At 38.7% G+C, this 14822-nt stretch overlaps 1 long non-coding RNA gene across 1 annotated transcript in view; it reads left to right on the top strand.

Moving 5' to 3' along the window:
* Nucleotides 1-334: 334 nt before the first annotated feature.
* The window catches only part of LOC107311652 (uncharacterized), a 63066-nt gene continuing 48578 nt past the window's right edge, over nucleotides 335-14822 (top strand). Inside the window, exon 1 of the long non-coding RNA XR_001554178.3 lies at nucleotides 335-640. This is a non-coding gene — a long non-coding RNA (uncharacterized LOC107311652). The remainder of the gene's footprint in view (nucleotides 641-14822) is intronic.

The following is a 14822-nucleotide window of genomic DNA, read 5'->3' as shown; positions in this document are numbered from 1 at the left end:
TCCATTTGTTTAGTGTTAGAAAATAATGGTTAAAATGTGGTCCTGATACAAAACCATGGAGACTATATAAGGATGTTTTAGCTAAGAGTATTCTTTTAACAAACTAGAAAATGAGATTAAAGAAAAAAGTTCCATTTTGCTAGGAATAGTTTTCCACTGTGTAGAATAATGAATTACAAGTTTCCAAAATGAAACAGAGCCCTGGAGCTGCTTCATCTTTGTCCTTGAAACTTCTGTAAAGCCTGAATCAAGTTCTAAAGGAAACTTTTCTCCCCCTTCATTGTATCTGAGCTTCTCAGAATCACATACACACTTTTCTATTTTTACTTTCCAGCCTGGGCCCACTTCCAAATGTGAAACTGTGGGATTCCTGCACTCCTACATGTGTAAGACCCAGACTGAACTCAAAGGTCTGACCAGTTTACCTCCGCAACCAGACTACTTTCTTCATAGTGCACAACTGAAATTGGAGACCATTCAGGTTTCCTTACATTAAAATAGTTCAGAAGGAACATTTACATCTCCTAATGAAAGACTGCAGAATGGAGTTGAAATTAAGTTATTGGAGTTCACAATTTGTCTTGGCACAGAGCCTAATCCAGTTTATAATCTAATATCTATGCTGGAGTCCCTGCATTGGGTAAGTGTGAGCTGTCTTCCTTGTCCTGCTCAGAGCTATTGAGTGCTTTGGTGTTTTTTCTCTGCTCTGTAAAACATCAGTGTGGTGGCAAGACATTTTTTTTTCTTTGTTATTTGAAGAAGAAAGATTTTGTCAATGTCTTTTGCCTTGCAAGGGATGATGAGCCTGTCTGCGCGCTGGGCTGGCGTGGGGGAGGAAGGAGAGCAGAGCTCCCTTCCCCCAGCTGCTGTTTGTCTGACGCAGAGCTTGTACTTCAGTTGTTATCAGCTGCTTTGGTAAGATCACAATGTGCTCGAATTGCTCTGAAGGTTAAAATATGTTGACTGTTTTTTCTTCAGCTACCAACGCAAAAGGCTAGCTAATAGCATCACTGGCTGTCAAAAGCAGCCAGCTCCTGCATTTCTCATGATAATGAAACACACTGGAGTTTTTCATGGCTTATATACATCATGATACCTGTGCTGTGTATGTCACATCAAGGATAGGAACAACAGGCATGCAAGCCAATAGATCCATCAAGACTTGCAAACAAACACACAGAATTGCCTTGCTCTGTGAATTATTTGGTTTGTATTGATTTGCAATGATGTATAGTAGGAGATGAGGGCTTTTAATTTTGAACCTTTTTCTACTAGTCCTTCTCTGAACCTCAGTTTCTGTAACAGATATGCTGCTGTTTCTTTCATTGACATCCTTATTGTCTTCAAATCCCAGTTCAAGAGCAATCTTTTGTTTGACCTCTGACTTCTATAAGTCTCTCCAGTAAAACATTTAAATACAAAGGCTGCTCCAAAAATAATGCCTCCCGTTTTATTATGCTGGCTCATGATATCAGTGGGTGATGTTGGTAGTATGACAGTAGAAGGTAAACCTTCTCACCAATATTCCTTTACATTTTGTTGCCATGCGACAGATGGCAGCAGAGGAGCAGTCTGACAAAATGGTGTCTGACGTGGAAGAGCAGATGAAACAAAGATGTGTCATCGAATTCCTTCATACTGAAAAAAATATACCATTGCTTCACGGCTATCAAACAGTGGATGCTATCACAGTTGTGTGGATAATGTATTTCAGTAGTGGTGTCAGCAACATGAAAGACAAGCCATATTCCATACATCCATGCAGATTTTTACTAGTTTGACATACAGGCTTTTGTTTATTGCTAGTGAATATATATATAGCTAACGGTGGTGATAATGTTGAAAAATAGTGTTTTGTAGCTAAGAGTTTGCACTTTCAACTAGTGTTATTATGCTATTTGTACATGCTATAGTTTCCACAGAAATAAATAGGGGGCTTTCCTTTTGGAACAACCTATACAGAACTCCTTAAACCCACCAGGTCCCCATGGTCAGTTCTATTATCACAAGCTCTCTTTTCTTGTGTCTCAGCTTCAAATATCTGTAGATGCAAACTGTTTAAAGATAGGTGTTACGCAGTCATCAATCTCCAAAAAGTTCAGTTTTGGAGCATTTGTATACTGTGTAGGAGATTCCAGTTGAGATCCTTTTTCCAAATGTGTTTTGAAATGGTGTCTAAATTGTCAGGAAAGTGCCTGTACACACATGCTCTCCTGGGATGTGTTTTCTTCCACTGTACAGTTTAAACATATGTACAAATAATACAGTTATGTATACTGAAATGGTCCTGGGGATTTGGTTGACCCTCAGCTGAAAATGGGTCAGCAGTGTGCCCAGGTGTACAGTGGCATCCTGACTTGTACCAGAAGTAGTGTCTTTTGCAGGAGCAGGGAACTGATCATCCCTCTGTATTTAGCACTGGTTGAATACTATGTTCAGTTTTGGGCCCCTCACTACAAGAAGGACATTGAGAACCTTGAGTGTGTCCAAGGACAACAAAGCAGGTGAGGTTCCTGGAGCACAGGTCTTATGACAGGTGGCTTAAGGAATTGGGATTGTTTAGTCTGGACAATTAAAGGCTTATTGCTACAACTACCTGGAGGGAGGTTGTATAAAGTTGGATGTCGGCTCTTCTCCCATGTAAATAGCAACAAGACAAGAGGGCAAGATCTCAAGTTGCATGAGGGGAGATTCTGGTTGGATACTAGGAAAAAGCTTCTCTGAGAGAGTGATTAGGTGCTGGAATGGACTGCCCAGGGAGGTGGCTGTGTCAGAATCCCAGGAGATGTTCTAGAAGCATTTAGAGATTGTACTAAGGGGCATGGCTTAGTGTGGCAATATTGGTGGTAGGTGAATGGTTGGACTGGATGATCTTGGGGGTCTTTTCCAACTGTAGTGATTCTATGATTTTATGATTCTGTTCTATACCCTCATGACCCTTGAGATGGAACTACATCCAGGAATACCAGCTTTCAGGTAGCAAAGCTCTTAGTATTTAAATGATAAGTACTTAAATAAACTGCCAGCACAATCCATATTTAAGTCCATTCCTATAAATTCATGTTCATACTCATTTGCAAGGTGAATATAGCCTGAAGAAACAGCCTATCTTTCATACATCTATTCTACCTCAGGATAACTTATAGAACAGTCAGTGGGCAAGACATTTCCTTGGGAGATGAAATACAAATCCCCTTGTGCTGAGGAGGGATTTTAACCTGAGTTTTGTTCAGTCTCCATAAAATCTCTAGTAGCAAGTCTACTGTGAAAAAATGTCACTTCTGCTGTTTCCTTTAGTACCAGTGTGGATTTAGCTCTTTATTTTTCTTTGTTTATTGCATGCGACTGTAAATGAAATGTTTCAGAAATGTCAGAACAGTTCACTTAGAATTTCCATTTTCTTTTTCTTTGGTTGATAGTGTTGAGCAAAATATAACCTTTGCTATCAAGTCATTTTGGCATTCCTGGAACAACTTATTAAGAGTACGTGCCCAGTTTTACCAAGAAACTGTAGTCATAATCTAGAAAAAAAGCAGAACATCAACAACAGCAAAACCCTGCCAGTGATCTATTATGAAATTTAACCTCTTCTCAGCAGAAAGATCTTGTTCCTCTGGATAAGTTTACCCTGTTTTCATCACACAAAAACTTTGAATAGATTATTTAGAAGTACTAATTTAAATCCCAGTAGTGCTTGGCTCTGTCCTCATCTGTCTCAGGCAAATACATGGATGTCTGGACTTCTTTTTAACTTTAAAACGTCTGTACAGAGAAAAAATATTCAGTGGTCCTTATTGCAGTCAGCATAGATCAAAATGTTCTTGATCTAAATTACACCTACTCAATTAGATGAAGTGTAAAGATTCTGTGGTGCTACAACTGCATAGCAGAAATTATTTACTTTCTTTCAAGAGTACTGTAAGTATATATCACAGCACTAAACTGATTTGGTACCAAATCCTTTCATGTGAATTTGATCAATGATTATTTTTGTATTTAAGCTGCGTACATGTTGGGTAATATGTATGTATGTTCATAAGGCAGCAGTTAATATAGAGCTAGAGGTTTTGCTGTGTGCTCATTGGCTGGAGCAAATTGGAGAACAATAGCTGTCTGAGGCACTTTCTAGCTGTATCATCTGAAGTTCACAGACAATGAGAAAAAACTGAATCATAAACTCTTGGGTGAGATTCTGAGGGAGGAAAAAGAAACTGTAGCTGATATGTTTTAGAGGTTCAACTAGATATTCTTTTTAGGAAAGTAAGATTTCTAGACCTCTTATAAATAGAAGGCCACATCTCGGCTTGATTACTTCAAAACAGCTTCCTGCAACCTCCCACTAGGAAGACAAGCAATTAGTATAATCACGGCAATAAGTCAAAGATACTTAAAATTGAAACTTGTGTAACAATTTTTTCCCCTCTTAAATCTCTGCTGGGCTATAGAAAAAGAACAGTTTAATTTATATTGCTCTAGCTGAAAACATACTAAGGTTTTCTTTTCTTGACAAAGTTACAAGGTATGGTGGCTATTTGGGTGCCTTTTAATATGAGGTATAATCATGCAGGTAGAAATGTTGCCAACCAAATTGAAAGCAAGAATCCTCACTGTGAGTCAATTTGCTAGTAATAAAGGTGACTCAGGAGAGGAGTCTGCCTCATTTTTCCATCAGGGATATTCTAAGAACCCAAGGACTATGGTCAGGAAATATAAACACATTTTTGAAAAGCTTGAGAAAAGAATGAGCTAGCCCCCTCTTTTGGTTAACTGATAAACACTACTAGGAACTGGTACTAGTTAAACTGCAGATCCTGAAACTCTTCCTCTTCTCTCATATATTAGCCCATTATAAGATATCACTTATGCACATAGTTATTGGATCTCCATGGTATGTTGGTGCTGTTTCTAAATTTAGACATCCTAGTTAAATCAAGATTTTGAGTGTTAGGATCCAGGCTCTCTACCCATGCACAGTCTGCCTCTGTTTAGAGGCAGATACCACTTTCTAGGACAAGAACCTCAGAGATGTATAGAAGATCCTCCCAGCACAGAATCTGTAGGGGTAGTTTAAATATGGGAATAATTTACTGTACTCCACCATGAGTCTGGAAAGACATGGTAAAGCACAACTATTTAAAGAATTTGTGGAAAAAAATATCTGTTTTTGAAACCCCAAAACCCAAAGAATACTTAGCATTAAGCTCACCACCTCGTGTTTCTGCTAAATAGAAGAGATTGATGACAAAATTTAGCCATGACAGAAGCCATTAATGATTCCCTGTGAATTCTAGAGGTACCTGTAATTTTTTAAAAACATAATAAATATAAGTTCTCTATATAAGTAATGTTGAAAAAGCTACTTGTACCTTGCAGGAAATGTTGGGAAAAAATGTTTTCTATTTTCATGCTTCCCATTATTTTAATGAAAGTCTCAAGATAAAAAAAGTCTAAAAAATTTTCCTCTTCAAGAAGAAAAAGAGCCTTCAGTATTAACCAAAGCATTACATTATGTTTAAATGTGTAAATATGCACATACATACAGTGAAAATTAAAAAAGCAACAACAACAAAAAAGCAACCAAAAAGACAAAGCTGAATCAAACAACTGACTTATATAGAAATTACAGATGTGTATAATAATTGTTTTTATTTTCATTTCTCATAATATTGCCAATCAAACAGGCTTTTCTAAAAATATGCCTAGATCTAAGAGCATTTAGGTAAAGTATCTGTTCCCAAGAGTGGGTTTACATAAATTTTTACTTTTCTCACCAAGATTATCAGTGATAATTTTGTGTATCATGTATCATGACCTATTCCAGTTGTGTTGTATCAAGAAACTGTCACATCTAGACCTTTCCTCTTTCTGAAGAACCTACTCCTTAATCTGCCATCTGAAGTCATTTGCCCAGCCAAAAACTTATCAAAGAACTAGTATTTGTACTGTCTGAAGTAACACATCTCAGATTGTCTGAAACAGTACAAAATGTAAGCTTCAGCAGCAAATTAAAAGTTATTAACTTGGGAAGTAAAGTGCTGCCAGAGAGGCTGTAAACCTGTCTCAGACTTCCTGAATTTGTTCATACAACCAAAAGTCACCTGGAACTGGATTTTGGCAAGAGCACTGTGCTTAAACTACTGATTCTAGATTTCTCTAAGTGAGCAAACAGAGGAAAAAAAAAAAAAAGCAGTATCAGGATACCTGGTGTGGGAAAGAGAAATATGGGTCAAAAAGAAAGTCTGCAAAATGTCAATATGAGCCATTTTTGTGAAAAGGACCTTTGCTGGGAAAGGGTGAGAGCACTGCCAGGTTTCTAAACCTGCAGACATCATAGTGATGTTAACTGCAAACTGTCCCTCTTACTACTCCCAGCAAATGTGAATATGGCATTTTTAATGCTCCCTCGCATTTCTTATACAAGCCCTTGCAAACATTCAGGTGAAGGTTTTGGAGGTTACAGACCTCCAAAGCTGTGCAGCTCTATGTAGAATTACCAAGAATTACCCCCTGTGGGTGACCCTGCTTGGATCCTTTATAGGTATTGAACTGGTGGGCAAAACCAGTAGCACCTTACCAATACTGCAGGAATTTATGAGGTAACTGGTTGAAGTACTGGGTAACCAGGTCAACTGTAGGCTTCCATGGCACTTTGTCCCATGTTCAGACCATTCTGATTCAGAACCATCATTCTGCATTGCTTTCTAGGGGAAAGTTCCTCTAATTAATGAAACTAATTAAATGCCCAACACATTTCTGAGTTAGACAGCTGTTCCTTTTTAATTTACACAAAATTAATAGAGTGACTGTGTGGGCACATCAAATGCTCAGGTTTTTGTTTGTTTCTTTGGTTGTTTTTTTGTTTGTTTGTTTGTTTTTCTTTCCACTTGACAGCTTGATAGTCTTATTTTAAGGCACCTGGCAGACAGGCTAATCTGTAAGGGTTGAGGTGCTGGGTGGTTGTCCTAGTTTTGGCTGGAACAGAGATAATTTTCTTCATAGAGGCATGCATGCTGCTGAATTTTGGAATTGCGATGTACATAGTGGTGAGAAAACACTAATATATTTTCCTGCTGTTGAGGGCTTGCTTTGCAGGGGAGTTGGGCTCAATGAGGACTCTTCCAGCCCCTACAATTCTGTGATTTGGTGATATTAGTTGTTGCTATTTAGACTATGAGTCAGAATAAAAGCAAAGTACATCCTTCCCCCCCCCCGCCTTTTTTTTTTTTCCTTCCCTTTAATAACTTGCAATTTCTTCGATAAATTTGTCTCCTTTCTACACGTCAAACACAGCACAGCTTGTTGCTCTTGCTGCTGACACTGATCCAGCATGAGCTGGAGGGCATGTAATCAGAAGTTTATCTTCAGGTTTGCAGTCAGATGGCCCCTCATAGATGTCAAGGACATTTGTTCCTCCTGCCTTCATAGCTTGACAAAAAGAATGCTGCAGATGTGGAACAGGACACCTGCCATCAATTTTGCACACTTATCATTCAACAGAGAGAGACAGTGCACCCTGCATGGTGCTTGGAATGTCTATTGAAAAGGGACAAAAGAACCACAGAAGCCTCAAGTTTGTTGGGTCATTTTAATTTGAACTACTGCTTGTGGGGATGTAGAGGGGCAGTGGATGTTTTTCCTACAGCTCCATACTTTCTCTAATTCAGCAGAACATTGCATCAGGAGTCCTGCAGACCCCTGAGTTAGCTATCATCATATAAATATATTTATTCTAGGATATATAATCAATGTGTCGAATTAAGTGGAAACGGCCAGGAGTGTAAGCTTCTTGAACTCGCATTTTTAACTGAATGCATCATAATTTAGCTGTGCATTATCCAGACTGTGAAGAGCTGTCATTTATCCACATTACTGTATTCACTTTCAAATTTTCCTCTAGCTGCAGCTTCTCTCAGGGCATGCTCCAGAGGAACCAGAAACAGGCCCAGCAGGTGCCAGCCACTCTCAAGCACACACCTGCTGCCTCTGCCCAGAAAACACATAGTCCTGTGTGAATTTATAAACAGGATGGGTGAGAAGGGCAAAGGAGATTTACATCCTCTCAGTTAAATTTTTACTTCTATGTGTCTATCTCTGCAGGCATTAAGGCAGACATCTCTATATGTTATGATCTCACCTTGCACTACCTTTTGTTTTTCATTAACCACCATTTTCTAAATGGTATTTGTTAAAGACTGCATAAGCCAGTGCCTTCCTTTTCACATAAGAAGTGAAGATTTGGATCAAATAAAATAGAGCTGATAGAGCATAGTGAGAAGGGTAAACCATTGCAGGGAGAAAGGGGTCAAACTGATGAGTGAAAATTAATGCTGAAATTCTCTCCTGGAAGGAAGGAGAGCAGAATCTGTTCCTATGTTCAAACCACACAGCATCTTGATGTGGGTTTTGTAGTTCCAAAGATGGTAAATATGAGTTTCTTCTGCTAAGAAAACTTGTATGCTATCGGTGGTCAGTGTAATATGTGTGATGTGAGAAAGAGAACATAGAAACAACTGGGTGTCAATTTTAAACTTGGATTTTTACTGTGTCCATTTCTGGGCTCCCCAGTACAAAAAAGACAGGGATCTCTTTGAAAGAGCCCAGCGGAGGGCCACAAAGATGGTGAAGAGTCTGGAGCATCTCCCCTATGAAGAAAGGCTGTGTGAACTGGGACTGTTTAGCCTTGAGAAAAGAAGGCTGAGAGGGGACTTGATCCAGGTTTATAAATACCTGAGGTGTGGGAGCCATAGAGGCGAGGCTGGTCTCTTCAGTAGTGTGTGGGGACAGGACTAGGGGTAATGGGATAAAACTTCAGCATAGGAAGTTCCACATGAATGTGCAGAAGAACTTCTTTACAGTGAGGGTGACGGAGCACTGGAACAGGCTGCTCAGGGAGGTGGTGGAGTCTCCTTCTCTGGAGATATTCAAGACCCGACTGGGTGCCTACCTGTGTGACGTGGTGTAGGGAACATGCTTTGGTGGGGGGTTGGACTCGATGATCTCTAGAGGTCCCTTCCAACCCCTACAGTTCTGTGATTCTGTAATTCTGTGATTTGAAAACAGTGTAATATCATATATTCTGAACAGCTGTGTAGTTTAGGGCTGCACAACACAGTATGTAGTATGCCAGTGAATGTTCATTCTGGTTAGAATCTCTGGCCTATGGGCTGTTCTTTCAGAGGATACAGAGAGCAAGGATGGTGCAAGTCATGTGAGAGTGATACTTGGATTTTAGCTAGATTCTTGCTATTAGCAAGGTGTTGGACTAGTATTGTTGAGATTGTCTGTAATGACTTGTATCTTTGAACAGGAGTTAGAGACTCTACTGTCTGACAGAGGACCGTCTTTAAAATCCTCACAGTGTGTATGTGCCATGTCCCACTTCACTGCCTGCCTTGCAGCCTTACAGAAAAAGGCATCCCCTACCACATATCCCAATATTGCCATAATCCAACTCCTGAACTAGCATGAGACACTGTGCAGTACGAAGGGGACTCTGTACTAAGCTGAATCTACAGCTGTATAAATTAAATGTTTGGCACTGCCAGATCTTATTCAGGTGGAAATTATTTTTTCATATGAGGTATCTCATTAGTTTCAGTAAGACAGAATAATAGTTGAAAGACAAGATGATTAAAAAGACATGCAGGGTGACAAAGAAGAAATGTTAGTTATTACAAAAGCATTGCTTGGGGTCTCTAGTGTTCAAAAGAGTGATGAGTGCATTCCAGCAAAACGTCCTGAGTGGGAGGGAGGAGAATGTGATCTAGAGCAGATGTATGGTGGTGGCTGTTGCCTGTAGGTCAGAGTCAAATGCCAAGTGATAGACAAAAGGCATCCACACTCCCCTTCTATACAATGAAGAGGAGTGCATTTCTGGAGCACAGGTACTTGCTATTTGGTTGAATTCATTATCACAAGAGGTTCCACAATAAAGCAGGATGTAAATTTGATGCCATCAGCCAGGCCATGAAAAAACATGACTGATAAAGGACGGATTATTTTTGCATTCAAGGTCAAGCATTTAAAGAGCTGTTTTGCAAAGACAGTGGAAAATTACAGAAGCAGGATTTTTGTTGGCCACTTCAGCCTTTTCAGCTCTGCAGTGAAAGAAAGAGGTGAAAAATCAGTCCCTGCTTGTGACTATTTTCTAATTCTGTCAGCATTCTGGACTCATGTTACAGGTCTGCTGTATATTTTTCTTTATAATCATTTTAAAGGATGAATTCTGTGGGATGTGGAACATGGAAGTTTGTCCATGCTGAAGATTCAGTTTTTCTTCTTTCATGATACATGAGTAACAATCTTTACTCAGCCCCTGCACAGACATGGAAGTATTTCTCAGCATTGTCCTGAGAGGCTTCTTTTTAGAAATACATGCTTTGCCTCCCTGGTTCCCCAGTCCTTGGCTTTTCAGCTGAAACTGCCAACAAATTATTGTTGAACACTTTCCAGACAGCAGTAACTTTCAGTCCCCAGTTTATAATAATGCAAAATCGGTATTCTGCTGTCAACCCCTGGTTTGTAATAATGCAAAATCAGTGTTCTGTTGCTGGAATGTCTTATTCATTATGGGCTGTGTCCAAATCACTTGAATTTGAAGATGTGGTGATGCACATCAGCTAATCTGTCAGAAACTGCCTCATAAATGTGCAATTTGCCATACCAGCAACATGTGATTTATGAAACCTCCTTTGCAGACCAAAATGCAGGTTGGTTTATTCTATGGAGTTTAAGAAATATAAACTCTCATCCACAGATAAAACTCAAAGGGAAATATACACCTAATTCTATAAGACACAACTGAAAATTCCCAACTGTTATTGCTGAAAACAATATATCTTCATAAACATAAAACTGGTTCAAAAAGTTTGTCCTGTCTTTCTCTCTCTCTTTCTCCCCTTTTCTTTTACATTTGTCTTTTTCTAACTCATGATCCATTTACTTAATTTCTGAAACAATGTAGAGATGATATCTAGGGTTAAGAATGTCCTTATCCACCTGTGCAGTACAGATTCTGTTCCCACTCCCACTAATGTCCTTTTAGCATATGTTTGATTAACCTCTGTTAAGTACTAAGTATGCGGTAGTATGTAGGCCACAGAAGATCTCCTTCAGTTGTTTTGTACTCTGACATAAGATGAGGATAAATACAGGGCATAACCTTACTCTCCAAGGCCCTGGCCTAAACCTAGTACAGACAGCATTTTTTTTTTTCTTTCTATATTTGTAGTTGACACTGATTTGATGAGGAAATTGCCTGAATTATTAACAAAAAAAACTCACACACTGATTTTCCCAACATTATTTCACATGGATGTGTGGTCATGTACATGCACACAATCATATATAAAGAATCATGCAATAGTAGAATCATTTGAGTTGGACAGGACCCTAAAAGGTTATCTTATCCAACTCTCTTGCAATGAACAGGGACACCTACAGCTACATCAGAGTGGTCAGAGTCCCACTCAGCCTGACCTATGCTGTATTACATTTTGTTTGAAGCTTGTAAATGCTTTTGTCCAGCCCTCCTCCCCCTCCCAACCAACCAACAAACAAAACCAAACAAAACCAACAAACCAACCAAACCCCAACAATAGCTAACTTTGATATAAAAATGCATAATATGTAACATGGAAACATACAGTGGTCTGGATTACATTTATTCTTGTACTAAATTGACTGACTTCTGTGACCTTCTGTAAAACAAAATTGAGCCATTTATGAATTATATATATAACTGTTACTTTATGTCTTCTTCTAAATATCTGCTTAAAAAGATTTAACATATGATTTTGCTTTATAATTTGTAGAAATGGCTTTTTACAGAAGTTTCTGGTTATGAAAGGTACCCAAACACATTCATCTTTCTATGTCTATAGCTTTCCCAGACATGCGTAATGTAATTGCCTCCCTGTATGTTGTTCTCTTACTATATAATGGGAAAATAGTCTTGGTATTCCTTCATAACCATATGGGGAACATTTTAGAATATGTATTACACACAGCATATCTCTCTGTGAAAATAGAACCACAGTTCATCACCCAGTATACTGTTGATGGGTCTGATACTGCCTGAAATGCTATAAACTTAGGGCTGTACCCTTCCTGCTTTGTTAAAATAAGTCCACTGGTTTGAATGTAAGTGTGATTTGAATACCCTAGAGAATAATGGATTAAACAACTCATTCCAAGATTCTTTGTCTTTTCTGGTCCTTTGCTATCTCTGTTTCAATACTGTTAAACTGGTTTAAGTAAGAGACAATAAAAGGAATTATTGTGTACCTTAAAATATTATAAGAACTGTTTTGGGCAAATAGGAAAATACACATAATATCAACGACAGCAGTGCTTGTACAGTGCTAAGGTCTATGTCAGGCAGTACTGGTTTTCAAACATTAGCACTTCCAACACACTAGATTCCCCACTGATTGTAGTGTAATGAAGTTTACATAAAGCAGGAAGTTAAATTTATTTCCATACCAAAAGACAGTGTGTTGAGAAAAATGTAAAGTCACTAAAATAATAATGAAACAGAATGGGTGAAAGAACAGCCCCCTGCAGCAGGCCATGTTAATTACCCTTGCAGCTGGGAGATCAATTTGCATATATATTCTTTGAAGCCTGTCAGGTATGAATTGAACCACTGAACTGTTACATTTGATAATCTACCTCTACAAAGCGCTTTTGCTAAAGATGTTATGTTTCATAGGACTAGTTATTTTTCTATCTCAAAGTAAAGAGCTGTACTTAATTTGTTCCTATATAAACAGTTCTGTGTTTGTGACTTCCTGGAGCACCAGGTTAGCAACATAATCTCATCAAATGCATTGCTACTACTGATTAAACACAAAAGAGATACAGACAAATAACCTTGACAATAAATGGAAACAAGGAAATTAAAACTTAAAGCTAGTGGTGACAAGCATGACTCAGGGGATAGTTAATGAGATATGGAGATTTTCAGTTCCAGGACATGTATTCCATTATGTTCTGTACTAGCAGTGACGAAATTGTTGCCATCTGACGGCTGGTTCATGGCCTGAATGAACCTAGTGTGTGGTCCCAGGAACTTCAGAAGTCCATTTGTTTTGCGCCATCCGTATCTGTAGCTTCTCGATGCCCCTGCTGCAAAATTGTTTGCAGTGATTAGTAGCAGTTTACCACCTGTTGGCAGCCATTTCAGGAGAGCATCTGAGATTTATAGAGCTGTTTATCAGTCTGGATAGTCCAGTTTTGCTCAATTAATACCAGTAGAGCCCATGGCTTCCACGGCTTCCACGGAACAAAACTGGTAAGAAGAGAACAACTGCATGAAAATGAATTTTACACAGGAACAGGAGACAAATTAAAACCTGCTTGTTTTAGATTAACAAAGCTGTGAGAACTATATGCAAAAGATTTCATGCAGCTTACCTATTTCACCTATTTGACCATTAACACATTCCTTTCAACGCAGACAAACACTGCTTCTTCGGAAATTTCTCAACATTAGTTCGAGGGTAGGACTTTTTTAATATAATTTCAGCAAATGTAGATGTAGTACATATGGTCAGTCGACAGTGATAAAGAGCCTTAGGAACACATACTTCTTGTTTTGTTTTGTTTTGTTTTCAAGCAATACATACTAATGTGTTTTAGTAGGGCTACTCCAAAAATAATGCTTCCTGTTTTATTATGTTGACCCAGGTTGTCAGAGGTGGATATTGGTGGCATGGCAGTAGAGACTTGAACATCCAACAATTATCCCACTACCTTGTATTGCCATGAGACAGATGATAGCAGAGGGGCAGTCTGATAAAATGATGTCTGACATGGACGTGCATATGAAGAAAAGGTGTGTCACTGAATTACTTCACGTGAAAAAAATCACACCCATTGACATTCATCAATGCTTGCTAAATGTGAGTGGAGAACTAACCAGCAGAACTGACCACTATTGCCCCCGCTGAAACATGCCACCCACAACCTCACTGTGCTCACATCCAATGGTGCAGACTTTCGTGAGTGCAACATGAAGGCTTTTGATCATTGCTGGAGAAAACACGTCGCTAACGGTGTTGAAAAGCAGCATTTTGTAGCTGAGAGTTTGTTCTATCAAATAGTTATTGAGCTCTTTATACCTGTTGTAATTTTCATGTAAATAAATGGGAAGTGTTACTTTTGGATTGACCTACATGAATCTAATCTGGGGAACATGGACTGAACTTGTCCATTCTTTCACTTTGAGACTACTTAAATTGCTACTTTCTTTTCTGAGGTTGTTTCTTGGTATGACTGCCTTGGATTCTTGATACTTTTGAGGGAAAATTTTATACAGAAGTCCCTTTCCACCTGTCTTTGCTGACATAATGAATCATCCTAGATGAGTATTGTTTTCCTATTTCTAATTGTGATGAGACACTGGTCAAAAATAATTAGGGCAGAGTTTGGTGTAAGTTTATTTGAGAGTACTGTTAATTAGTACTTGTTTCAGATTAATAGTCCTAAATCTCCATCATCCATCACCCATTTAACACATTATCTTATTACAGTTCATTTTCTTAGTCTTTTCTTCAAAATCTAAGTATTGTTGGCCCCAAAGCCAACTTCTACATTTCTCAGTGAACCACATATTCATTTACTAACAAATCTGTTCCATACATCTGGTTGGTACTAGCAGTTGGAGAAGCTCAGTTGTATTTTCTCCCTTCATTAACAGTGTGAACATCATTGGTCAAATCGGAGTTCTATGATTCTATGATTCTATGATTCTGTGATTCTATGATTGTATGATTCTGGGGCTCTCTGAAGAAGTAGAGTTGACAAGTTGGCACTCTGAT

This window comes from Coturnix japonica, chromosome 3, assembly GCF_054131305.1.
Source record: "Coturnix japonica strain WE chromosome 3, WE-NBRP24, whole genome shotgun sequence".
NCBI lineage: Eukaryota > Metazoa > Chordata > Aves > Galliformes > Phasianidae > Coturnix > Coturnix japonica.
Note: the sequence above shows the minus strand (reverse complement) of the source record. Positions and strands in the feature narration are given on the sequence as shown.